Genomic DNA, 14,556 nt, shown 5'->3' on the forward strand with positions numbered 1-14,556 from the left:
TAAATTGTCTTCTATAATATAGTCAATTTTCCGGTAGGAAATATTGATTTCATTTTTGGAAACTATAACATAACTGCTATCATTATTAAGTATATCAAGCATTCTATTAGTATAATCCCATTTATCCATAAGTACAACCCCCCCCCACCTTTGTCCGGTTTCATCACCCGGATTCTTTCATTTCTCCTGAGTTCCTGCAAAAGTTTGTTTTCTTCATCAGTTAAATTACTTGCATCCTTGTTCTTGTTATAATTATATTCACTCCTAATTCTTTTAATAAGAGTATTTTCAAAATTATATATGTCATGATGAAGGGGGGGATTGTATACACTACGTCTAGTCAACACCTCTTTTTTATACTGATGTCCTTCCTCTTTAAATATGTGCATAAAATTGAGCTTCCTAGTAAAGATTTTTATGTCCAATAAAATATTGTCGATATTGGGCTTCTTAATAGGTACAAAAGTAAACCCTTTGGTAAAAAGCTTGAAATAAACTTCATTTATATTCATATCAGTATAATTGAAAATATAAAAATCATTACAAGATCGAACAGTAGGTTGTTTCTCCACATCTAAATGGAACTGGTCTATAGGGAGATTCTCATTAGAATCACCGATGTTAAACTGCTCTACCTGTTAGGTTCTCCTCATGTATTGGTTGTGGTTGTTGTTGCCCGTGACTTGGGCATATGAGGGCTGTTGGGCACGATTCCTCAACCTCTCGGACCTCCTTGGTCCTTCCCCCTCTAAAGGGGCCCTTTCACTGGTGTCATTTAAACAATCATCATGTTCAATGTACTTCTGTCCATACAAGTAATTCCCTTCCTGCCCTCTATTATTGTCCCTTTCATTCCTTCTGTAATTATCATGTAAGTGAGGTGGTGAAAAATGTTTTTGCTTATCATAATGCCTATTCGGTCGATTGGCATTCCTATTGTCAAAACTATAAGCTATACCACATCTATATTTGTTTATATCTCTTTCAAGTTTAGATATATTTCTATTGTAACTATGTGTTACTATGTTGGCAACATCATGCAAAGTTCTCAGATAAATGTTTTTATACTCTTGAACTGAAAATAACAAATCATCATTGATTTCCTTATACAGTTTATCTATTTCTTTCTTATCCAACCCCATTCTCTGTTCATTGTGTTTAATCAATACTTTTAAAATGGCCAGCCCACATTCGTTAAAAATGTCACAAATATTTTTAAAAAATTCACTGTCAGTATTACCGTTGATGTTATTGGGGAATTTATTAATTCTCAACCCCTTCGGTACAATTTTGTCTTGTAGGCACTTATTACAGTACCAATTTTCAACAGATAATTTTTTGTACCTGGTTAATAATGATTTAAGTGCTTTGCACGTCTCTTTATAGTCCATATTGTCACCTCAACCATTCTCCAAAGATATATTCTTTCTATCTCTGTTTTTATCAATTTTTTATCAATTTTTATCAACCTCTATGAGTTTTTATAAAAGGTGTGTTTTATACAAAATATACAATATAAATATATTTTATTTCACAATTTACGTAAAAGGATGGTTATTGGTATTTGAATATACATTTTTATATGATTCCTACTATATATATTTTTTACATTTTTCTATATTTATATATATTCACAGAAGTAATATTTGTGAATATATTCATTTATTTATTTATTTATTATTATATTATCAATTTATATCCACAATCATATTCATATTTATATTTATACTTATATTAAACTGTATATATGAAATTTTATACATTTTACATTTTTTATACCTATTTTTCTATGTATTTGGTATGTCTATTTACTAATGAATTTACTTTATGACATATGAAAATAAGGAAGTGTGTGGCATATATGGAATGGAGTATCAATACACCTATAACATCTACATACTCACCTACTTACACACTATTATAAGCAAATATTTCCAATGTTGAATATATGTGGTTCAGGTATTACATAATGTCCCTAATGCATATATTTATATGTATTGGCATTTATATGCACTGATATCTACATCTATATACATATGAAATATAACATACTATAATACATTTTATATTTCACACATATTTCTATGTCTCTTCCAGCTTTAAAAGAAAGACGTACTGTTTATGGTGTTTTAAGAGAATCAACATGGCCAGCCAATGATATTGTTATGTTCTGTCACATTATCTGATTGATTACTTGATTGATTCTTATTAAGTTCAATTGTTTTTAATTGTTTTTAAGTGGTTGTGTATAAAAGAAATGAAAGAAGTGCTAAGAATTGATTCTGATGAGGTCTCCAGTGCGGAGATGAAAGCGCTAAATCCATTTCTTGTTGTCAGTTAATAAAGAGTTTCGATTCTGCAGATTTTGGATGTGATTCTTGGTGAAACGTATTTTCTGGTTTTCGGAAGACAGCCTTTATTGTAACCGAACTACCGAGTTTTTGGTGTTACTTAGGATTTAAAAATAAAAACTTTTTTAAGCATATTAAAGAGAATGGAGGACATTTTTTTTTATTTTAGGGTGATACAGAGTTTAGGTAACAACAAGAGATGCAAGATGTTAATAACCTAGTAAAGAAAGCAGAGATGTGTTGGATAGGTAGGCTGCAAGCATATAAATCTCCAGGTCTTAATGCATACTTACCAATTAAACCTGCACTGAAATGGAGAAGGCTTTGAGGCATGTGTGAAATCTTGATAGAGAGGGTGTGTCAGTAAAGTAAGTCTTGACTGGGTATGTTTTAGTATTTAAATGATTTTTTACTGACCTGTTTTAAATGGATGTTACGAAGGATTGGGTGATCTGAAAGCGCTTATCCCAATAAAGAAAATCTTCCATTTTTCTGGTGTTCATTTTGATACCCTGGCCGTGGTGACTGTGATATTTATTTTGTTGATTGGATACTTTGTATTATGTAGTTCTTCAGTGGGTGGCTTCCTAGTTTTGTCTTTTATATATGTGTACACACATCTATATGGACATTGATCTAGATATATGTTACTGTATTTTCCTACATAAAACTCACATAGTTTTGCCCACACAAAATGTGGAACATGAGGCACATTGAGCCAGGTACACCACCCTTGATGAACTGTAATTAAACCGCCCCCTAATATGTACCATGTCTAAATAATTTAGGGCATAAACACATGACTTCTCTTTTGCAAACTTACATTGTGGGCAACAATCAGACTTAAACATATAATGATTTAATGGCAATTTGGCTAGACATCCATTCAAATATATATTTCACTTTGTTATTTTTTTTTAATTCAAAGTGTGGCACAGGTCTCAAAGTAGTAACTAAATCAAGATCATATAAGAAAATATTCCACTGCTTTTTTATAATGTCCATAACATCCCTAGCAACATGTGTGAATGTGAAGATCACTGATCATTAATAGATGATATTTTTATTGACAAACTGTTCAATGGTTCTAAAATTCTAGTGACATTGCTCAATACTGGACCATATTTGCCATTCTTATTTTCCAAACTAGCAATACTGTCCAATAAATAAATGGAATAACCTCTTAACAAAAATAACCCATATTCTTTATAGAAATCTGAAAAAAAATCATCTTCTAATGTTAATTTTGGTATCCTAGTCATTTCTTTTGCTGAATTAAATGATAACCAGTGAAGTACAAATAACAATTAAAATAGGTTATAAATAAATATTACAGATTTATTTTTATTAATCGACAAATCATTATAAATGCACATATCTAACAAGTTATTTTTTCCTTAGAACAATTGTTAGTAAAATCCAGAAATTGTGATATTTGTCCTAAATATTTATAAATATAGCTAATTCATCTCAATTGCCCAACTAACACAAAAAATGCCATCCAAAAATCTGAAGTAAATTCTAATTAGTCAGTTAAGAATAAAATACAAACTTCATTTCCCATGGATGAAAAATATGTTTGCCTAAATAAGAACAACCTTGCAACCCCATTTAACTGGAGGAAATACATACCATCAGAAGAAGAAAAACAATTATTTAACAAGACAACCTCCATAAATTCTGCAATAATCTTTAAATCATTTTTACTACCACTGTGAGTGTTCAATAAAATCTCATGAAGCCATTCCAAACACTCCTAGTACAGAATTACTAAAAACAAATTTTGAGCATCTATAAAAACTCCCAAGCATCAGGAAAAAAAATCAGCCTCATTCAATTCATGGAAATATGTCACTGACCTTTTAAAATATTGTCTATCCAAAATGTGTTTTAATTTTTATCTATGCAAATTAACAATGGCTGTATTTTAGACCCCATAGCTGCCAGCACAGCTACCGTGATTGGGCTCAATGGTAGATTGCACAGATTTATGTACACTTTAGGAATACCAAAGATTGCAAGAATAATGGGGTCTTTAACATGCAAAACATCAAACATTTATCAATAGTGCCTTCAATGAGCACCTCAAAGGTATGTAATCAATTTTCCTATAATCAATACTGAGACGATTTTTAGATGCAAGTTCATAAAAAGATGTATCATATAGAGCTTGTAACATTCTACAAGACCAGTTTATACAATCCATTATGATTACCCACACCCTTATCTGGTTTCATGACACTAGCCATTTTATTTATTGTGATTTATTTATTAATTTTAGAAATGTCACACAAACTATTCCTCTTCTCTGTAGCCAAATTATATATATATATATATATATATATATATATATATATATATATATATATATATATACATATGTTTTTTTTTTGAGAACAATTAAGAATCAAAAGTTTGCTATCACCCATACACATTTTTTTTCAAACAGTGGCACTGTAGGGTGTAATGGAGGGGTGATAATACTTTTACACCATAAATTGAAATTACTGTTACTACTATTACTTGTCCCATCAAATAACAATAAAATGTCAGTTTACTGGTAAATAACTTTAAATCAGTTATCAGCTCATGCTAGTTCAATCCTTTTGTGTGGAAAAATGCAAGCTCCTTTTTAATAAAAAATATAATGGCCAGGATTTAGTAAACTCCATGTAGGAATAGTGCTACTGCTACACGGAGTGAACAGTGTCCATGTCCACATCTTCCTCTCAGCAGAGCACCTTGCATATTAATGAAGGCATGCTACTGAGACGAAGCCATGTACATAGATAGTGTATCAGTGCTAGGGGGTGTGTTACAGTCCTTGCAGATCTGTAACATGCCCCCCTGCACTGTCAAAGTGCCGTATGGCATTTTACAATAAAAAATATGTTCACAGACACTGAAATGATGAATGGGAAGTGAATGTTATGCAGGGGTGTGTGACAGGTACTGTAACACCCCCCCTTGCATTTTGAAAGTGCCATACGGCACTTTACAATAAAAAAGTGTCCTCGGACACATACCTAAACCTCTTAGAGCAAGACATCTGGACAAAGCCATTAGTAAAATTTGGACAAAAGCCCAAAAATAGGGACAGTTTTTAAATATTGCTCTTACAAACATAGAAAGTTGATAGAATGACAGGTTTTGCAGTAGCATGGATTTTCTGCAGAGTATGTCCCCTGAAACTCAAATGTCTGTCATTATTTTCTAACTGCAGTCTGTAATGATTTGACCAGTGATTTGCCAGAGAAACAGAATTTTATGAAAAATGGAACAAGATATGAGATCACTCTATCTCACTGATAATTAATCACTCAGTTTCATTCAGCCACTGTTCTGCCCAGCAACAAAATAGCCAATGCTGGAAGGTCTCAAACCCATGAACCTGTGCACTAGAGTCAGAGCAACATATGACTACACTAAATCAGCTAAGGGAAGTAGGAATGCTTTCGTAAAGATATCATGCATTACAGTCATTTAAAATTAAGGAAAAAAAATTTCCAAGACTCACAACCTGGACATTATGCACTAGAGTCAGAGCAGCACACTACTAAGCCAAACCAGCTCCAGCAAATCAGAATGCTTTTGTAAAGATATCATGCATTATAGTCATGTAACATTAGGGAAAAACGTATCACTTCCAAGTTTCCAACGCAGGACCTTAGGCACTAGAGTCAGAGCAACACACCACTAAGCCAAAATTAGCAATGCTTTTATAAAGATATCAGGCACTACAGGGACATGATGTTAGGGGAAAAAAAGACATCGCTGCCAATGTTTGAACCCAGAACCATCTGAAATACAGTCAGAGCAACATACCAGAAAGCCAACTAACCTCTGGAGTATAACAACTGTTTTTACAAACATATCCTGATTGCCAGTCACACAGTACTCCTATATATAGTGACTCAAATCACAGTGTACTTGGGCCTCTGACACAGACACAGAATGAGTACACAGATAAAGAAATGCTGCTGGATGTACGAGAGGCCTACAATATCAGGTAGAGCTGACAACTGCACAGGGTGTTGCTGAATATCCACAGTTGTGCCCCCTATTTATGGCAGGGTCATCATAAAACCTATCCCGTGTGCCCACATACTAGCAAGGCAGTGCAGATTGGGGTTACAAAACCATGCCAGATAGCTTGTGTCAGCATCATACCCATCAGAACACACATGTCCATGCTAATCCTGTGTTACACATCGTATGCATGCACATATGTCTTACAAATACACATGCCAGAATAATGGCTCAGTAGCTCTATCTGTAACATATCTAGCATCTGTCAAATTTAGACACCCACAGTCCTGGTGCACAGCCCAGTCTGTCGCATGATAACTAAAGGCATGTCAACACAACATAGGAATAACTGAGGCCTGCAATGTCCTGCAAAGCTGGTTGCTCCTGCCACAGTCACTGCCACCCACAGTAGCACTTTAAAGGCCTGCAGGGTGGGACACATCTCATAATTATGAATATGTGTAGTAAATGTTGACTACCACTCTCTGGATGGCACTATTACGTAACATATGCACCACAGGCACATGCCTCACTTGGACTGTTGTGAGTACCCTCAGCCAGGTCATGCTGTGACACAACAGCTGACACCGCACCCTCACTGACAGTAACAGCTAGCTCTCCCCCAATGTCTTTACAATCCCCAGTCTGACTCCTGGCCAGAATGCAGCAGCTGTGGCTTGCTACATATGCAGCAGTATGTCCAGCTACCTGCTACAGACCTAACCTTGCTCCCAAATACCTAGAGCAGGGCATCGACACAACAGCCAAACATAAAGGGTTGGGAGATGTTCATTTTTTAAGAGACATGCGTCACAGTCTCCCCCTACAAACATACCTAGCTGATAGACCAGCATCAACTGTAGCGACATGCACAGTCAGATAGGAAAGGATGTATGACACTCACATCTGCTTGTCTGTTCACCCTCCAATACACATTTACACAGTACACTGCTAGAGAATGTGAAAGTCTGTTAACAATGGCCAGACATAGCATGCAAAACTGTGGATATAACACATCAAGCAAAACAGTAGACAGCATTTCCACCTACCCTCTGTGATGCTGTAGCTCCCACACCTCAATAATGTCCTCCTCCAAGGCAGGAAAAGGGGCAAGGCACACATGAAGTCTTCATTATAGCACTGGGTTGCCATGCCATTGGCTAATGGAAAGGCAATACAGCTGTTCTGGATGCAATTAGCAAATGGGAGCAACAGATTGGTACACAGGCCATCACCTGTTCATGAGCATTACCTACAAAAGGCAAGCTGCTCCCTATGGTAAACAAGTCTGACACCTTCTTCATGTAGACAGACTGTGATTCTTTACAACACTACAAGTGGATTTCTTCTAACAAAGGACTACAGCACTATACCAGGTATGTCATACAATTAAGCATGTAATGGAAGGCAGATGGGGGATGCAGTCATGGGAAATAGGAATTTAAACAGTAGTGACACTGGCAGCCCAGCTAACTGATATTTTCTAAATAATTGTATGTCATTGGTGAAAATTAGTGTGACTCATATGCTTATCTTATAAATTTACAGAATATATGTTATGTGGATATTAAACTACTGGTGCAGAAGTGTGTTTTGAACTGTATGTTATGTACTGAGCTCATACCTCTCAACTGTCCAGATTTTTTTTTGCAGAATGTGCACGTTTGTCTCATATCTTTAGTCAGTTTCTCATACATTTTTGTTTTTCCTGGCAAATTACTGGCAAATCATTAAAGACTGAAGACATTAAATAATAGCACACATTTGAATTTCAGATGTCATATCCTTCAGTAAAGTCATTTGAATGCAAAACTTGTCATTCTATCAGATTTCTAAGTTTGTATGAGCAATATTTAAAAACTGTTACTATTTCTGGCCCTCTGTCACACCTTTGTTTGTGCCTTTGTCCAGATGTCTTGCTCTAAGAGGTTGCGAGATATGACTGAGCTTCAAGAATGTAACCACAGTGTACCATACTCTAAAAGAACAGAAATGTATATAAACTATTACTTGTGCAAATTTATGTATTAAAAGTAGAAGGTGGAAGCCTCAAACATACAGAGGTAACTTGCAAAACTTCAAGAAAATAAGCTGTAGTTGTTTTACGAATGTGTTATCTCAGTTTCAGTGCAGCAAGCAGACATAAATGTCTACAGCTAGAGTTTCTTGTATTGCCCTGAAACATAAATAATTACTAGTTTGAAAATGTAAAAGTGTTTAACTGTGTTATGAATTCCATGTCTACACAAACATCTGAAAGATGTGTACTTTTGATACAAATATGTTAAAATGTATGTTACTTGCTGTTAGCCTGGGAACTGAAGGCAGGTGACAAAGAGTGATGTAATCTGAGCTAACCCATCAGTAATGTTGATTATTAACATCAGACCTGTCTCAGATAAAGACCTTTGCAGTTTGTATGTGTCTTTGTATCTGACAACATCCACCCATCTGCATTTCCCTTGCTAATAGTAAGGAAATAATGATTTTGTTTACATATAGATAGGAATATAGTAAATATTACTTTCGATGGTTTCTGTATTTATTTGAGACTGTTATGCAATGTTGTCTAAAAATATTTCCTATGATTCTGAACTCTGTAGTTACTTTATTGATTGAGTATTGTCTTGCTCCTTTATTAGTTATTATTAAATATAGTTAAACCATGAAATTGTGGCTGGTCTGGTAAGCTCTTAGTGTACTTGCATATGTATTTGGTGACACTGTATAGCCCACTTCAATAGCCTTGGTCTTGGTCACACTAACCATTTAGATAATAGGCACATCACAAAGTAGGATTCATCACTCAGTGGTATGGGCGTTACAGTAGCTGATAAAGAGCTGGATTGTGCCAGTCACAACTATCTTTTATTCTGGGCAGAAGGGGCCATAGCTAGGAAACCTGTGCCAGCCTTTCCCAGGAGTGTGTGTGTGCTTGTTTTATAAATCAAATCCAAAGTGTGTGTGTCAGCTACTTTGGCAGGGACACAAAGCCCTTGAACAGAGAGGGTGATGGAGGTTTTGGCTTGACCACTCTTCTAAGATGTTAACTGTATAACTGTGCCAATGGGGAGTCTTATTGGGGATCTGTAGAGAAAGGGAGAAACAAGCCCCAGACTGACTGTGATCTCTGTGTGCTCTGATGGGTAATTGTACTCTACTGCATGTCTACTTGTCATCCTCCCATTGTGTATGCCCCTCACTGTTGCTAGTGGAGAGGATTGAGGCTCCTTCATTACTGGGCCAGTGCAGGGGCATTGCACTGACAAGACATACTGATGGATACAGCTGGCAAATCACATCATGTACTGCCATTGCACCCCTCCCAGTCTGCCAATGTCATATAGGATTATTTCACAGATTGTCCAGGTCTCCCTGACCATTCCTGACGTACTCTGGTTAGGTCACTGTGTACTCCACACCTGTATCTGATTGCCTGACACCTATGGCTGACATACCTAGTGAGCCCTAGCAGCAAGACAGCAGGTTATAGGTAGTAGTAGTGGGGGGGGGGGATGCTGGCTCTGGCTCAGCAGCAGTGCATACATAGTGAGCATCAAATGTAAGGGAGTGGATACAGTAACAGATATCAATGTACCATTAATCTGTCTACAGAGTACTGGCATGTTACAGACACATTCCCCAAACTCTGTGGACAACCATCACGTATTGTCCAACTGGTGTGCGTAAATACACATTTGTCTGGTGGGGGAGTCTACATCTATCAGGCACATGTATCCATTCTGCAAACATGTGGGTATTGCAGATGTCAGACACCTATTTTGAGGTCACTCTACAACACATATGCACTGCTGTCTGTTATTGTTTACCTCAGATGTTTCTGGAATATCCACATGCACCTGTAGTAGCAGTCATCTATTTGTCGGATGTAGGCTTGATAACATGATACTGTAACGTTGCCCATAGGGGACACCCAGCAGTCAATGGCAGTGATGTGTGTGGACACATAACAACACAATCTGTCACAGCAGTCAGGTCATTTCAGGTAGTCCTGGTACAATCTCAGTTTACTAGGCTATGAGCCCTGAGCAGCCATTTGTGTGTGTGTGTGTGTGTGTGTGTGTGTGTGTGTGTGTGTGTGTGTGTGTGTGTGTGTATTAACACAGTGGAGCATGACTTGCACTCATGCAGCAGTCCCAGCAATGTGGAGTCCATGATTGCCTTGCATGCCACAGTGAGGTCACTCCTGAGAAGTATGTATGACACCAGGTAGAGGTTGGCCTTATACCCTATAGGTGTATGGTACATGTTTGATGGCCTGGTATTCCCTGGTGGGGAACCTCTGTGATATCTCCAGGTGCTACATGTGCTGTTTGATGTTTATGATGAATGGAGGATTATGCACATTAATGGTCCTCATTGAGGGGAACATGAAACATCAGGATCGGGGGGCAATGCATGCTGTAATGCCAGTATGCTGACAATACCCACACACATACTGTGCTGATAGATGGCAGAGGTATGATGTGGGTGTTATCAGTTGATAGTGCTAGCAAAAGCAGATGTGCAGAGTCTGTACATAATGGAGGCCAATGTCTGTGGTCCTGCAATGTGTTCCCCTGTTCATGTCTTTCAGGTGAGATGTACCACAGATGGAACCTGCCATTCTTAGAAGCTGAGACTGTGGCAATCATCGATGGCCTCAGACTCCATCACAGGCTACTGTTGGGAAGGAGCTGGCAAAATTTGCAGGAACACACTGCCCTGTGGGCAGAACTGGCAGTGACAGTCAACAATGTCGCCCTCCAGGACAGGAGCTATGAACAGGTCTGACACCATGCCACAGACCTGAAACACAATGCACAGCAAAGGGCTGCAGCTGTGGCCAGGGGCCATGCTGGCACAGGATGAGGGCCTGCTACTCAAGCACCACTCACAGTCACTGAGGAGTTCCTTGCAAACTTTGGTGCAGCCACAGCCTCCCAGGAAACCATCACTACACATGTTGTGGAGGTGGTTGAAACAGAGTCAACAGCTGAAGAGTGCCCAGGTAAGGTCCCAGTGGGTATCACATCAATACTGTAGCATTCATAGTGGCAGCCTTTGCATATCTGGATGCATATGTCAGGTCAAACTGCATTTGTGGTTGGGATATTGTAATGCACACAAGTGCACACCTATTATGAATGTCAGAAATTTGGGTAGTATCACAGCTTGCACTGTACATGTTCATAAATGCATGTATTATCCTGTACCAATGCCACATGTATGTGTGCTGACAATACCTCTCCCCACAACTACATAGTTCCCTCTGGTGTGACTGGGGAACAGCAACCTAAAGCTAGTGAGTGTGGAACTGTCTTGGTGTGGCTCACCAATACCCTAGGCATGTTAAGGGCAGCCAGTTTTCCATGCATACAACTGTCACACTTAGCCATATTGTAATATGTGCATGTTCACTTGTGGTGGGGTTAACTGCAGTGCATCACATTGGTCATCACAAGAGCCTATTTGCAGGAGCTGTAACATATTGGCACATACTTTTATATAGGTCTAGCCACTGTGCTATGCAGGGGTACATTAGTATTGTGTACAGGGGTGCACTGTGTGTTATGCGAAGGTCCATCATATAGTCCCACTCTTCACATATCTCACAGGTGCATAGTAGTAGCAACATTAACTGGACATAGCTGCACTGCATGGTATTGAGGGCATGTCCAGAGTGTGTCTGTTGTGGTCTGACTGTGCATTGTGCATGCCATCATTCAGAAAGTATGGTCTGTATAATGCCTTTGTGCCACTGTATCTGTATGTATGTGTGCGTGTGTGTGTGTGTGTGTGTGTGTGTGTGTGTGTGTGTGTGTGTGTGTGTGTGTGTGTGGATCCACAAACATTATAGTGCAGATAGTAATTTACATATGTTGTGTTCCCATCACAGGTGAATATGAGAGTTGGGGTCCCTCCCCCTCACAACCTGATGTCAGTGTCTTATTGGACTCTGATGATGATGGTGGTCATAGTGAGGCACATGTGGGGTTGTTGGGGGCTGAATCTGTACCATTGGTTGACATCCCGCTTCCACCCACAATGTCCCTGCACATGGTCAGTATGCCCACACATACTCAGTCCCCAGCACCCACAGATATTGGACAGTCAGAGGGGTGGTGGCATCAAACAGGCTAGTATGGCAACTATGGAATCTGTGACTGTAGACATTAGCCATAGCCAGAGAGATAGTGAGGTCTCACACAGGCAGATTAATGGGGGTGCTTGAAGGAAGACTGCTGCCCATCCAGACCCTGTCAGAGGTGTCAAAGCAGGTGTCACCCGATGTATGTTTCGTTCTGTCATGGAGGCACAGGCATGTTGTGAAAGCTACACCAGATGCATGCTCAGGGTCATGGATGCAACACTTCTTGCCATGCGTGATGACCTCCATGGCATCGGTGATGCCATACGTCATTTTGCTGATGTCATGGAGAGACAGTGGCATGAGACATTGTCAGTGCTTTGCCATGCAATGTCTGTGCTTGAACATGTGGTGGAAGTAGGGCGTTGTGTATGTGGATGTAGGTCAGCAACAACATCAGCTGAGAGCCCATGTGGCCATGCACATTCACACTCCTGTAGTGGCAGTACCACCAGCACTACTGAAGGGAGGGTGCTGTCCACACCGCAATGTAGTGGGTCTGTATCATACATTCAAAAGTTGACAATGTCGAATGCTCTAAAGAGCGAAAATGCCAGAATTCAAACTCCTTAGTGTGGGGGTATGTGCCCCAAGACCCCCTGCTAAATATATATTCTAACTCTGAGATTGCACTACAGTGAGGAAAGTGAAAATATTCTGATCTTCACTGTACTGCAATCTCAATAACAGAACTTCGAGTTCTGGCACTTTTGCTCTTTAGAACATTTAACATTGTCAACTTTTGAATATATGACATAGACCCAATGTAGCTGGCCATGGGCACATGGTCCTGGCCATTCCCATGAGGTGCATGGCTCTAGCAGACAGCAGTCACCATCAGGAAGTAGTACCGCATCTGGCCTTGGGCCTAGTGGTGCCAGTGACACACCTAGCAGATCCAGTTCCTGTGTCTATGGCCAGAGATGGTGAACTGTACATCCTGTCATGTTTGGTCCATGGCTGTCCAACATACCCTCATGAAAGAATAGGCTTGACTGTGTGCATACACACACTCACACATCACTATCACATGCAGGTCACCACCAGACACACGCAGCTCCTCTCCATTGTCTAGCTGAATGCCACTCCTCCAGACACAGACACAGAAACACACATGATGTCCACTGTATGGCTCAGTCTAGGCATTTGGCAACCCCATACCACACCCTGTGCATGTGATGATACCTGTGCCACATCCCTGTTATCTATACCAGTGATGCAGGGACATGCTAATATGTGTCTGATGCAGAGGGTGTATATAGTACAGGTAGTGCCAGTGTGTAGTGTAGTAATGTTATGCCATGTAAGGTGGTCTTGTCTGGCAGTTGTCATGGGTACACATCGAAGTGTATGTATCTTTTTGCAATTATGCATTATTGCTGTTAGTACTGCTGACTGACTGTTGTCTCATATAGCTTATTCTGTTTCTGTTCCAGGTGTCTGTGTGTATACAGCTTGGGGAGCTGCTGACATTACCAAAGCTGAGTATGGTGGAGTGGAAGCACAGTGACCTTTTCATTACCAAGGTATGGCTGTATGTGTACATGTTTACCTAGGTGTGTATGCATGCGACAGTGTGTGAAGGAAAACGGGGCAGACAGTGTAATCTTGTATGCATACCCCTTGACACAGCCAGTTAGCCTTCATATATGTCACCTGTGTGTTCCGTAGGACCACAGGTTCATAGATACAGAGGAGGTTACTAGAGTACTGGCCCTGGGTCCCTCACATGCCTAGCCATTACTTTATCCCCAACAAAATCATCATTCAGGACCTGTTGCTCATGCCATTGCTGGACACAGGTTGAACCCCAGGGACTGATGTTTATTTTTTCCATCCACTCAACCTTGATGCAGTTGATGAGGGTATGCATGGTGCTGTGTTTGACATGTTTGGGGAGTATAGTCCTGACAAAGGACAGCCTCTGGGAGCCAAATCTGACTCTCCAGCATGTGTTTTTGCTATCTCATATGAAAGTCAGGCCTCTCATACTGGGAATGCGCACAGAGTTATACTCTCATACAT

Source organism: Protopterus annectens, chromosome 11.part0 (genome assembly GCF_019279795.1).
Source record: "Protopterus annectens isolate FY-2018-M chromosome 11.part0, PAN1.0, whole genome shotgun sequence".
In the NCBI taxonomy this organism is placed as follows: Eukaryota; Metazoa; Chordata; order Ceratodontiformes; family Protopteridae; genus Protopterus; species Protopterus annectens.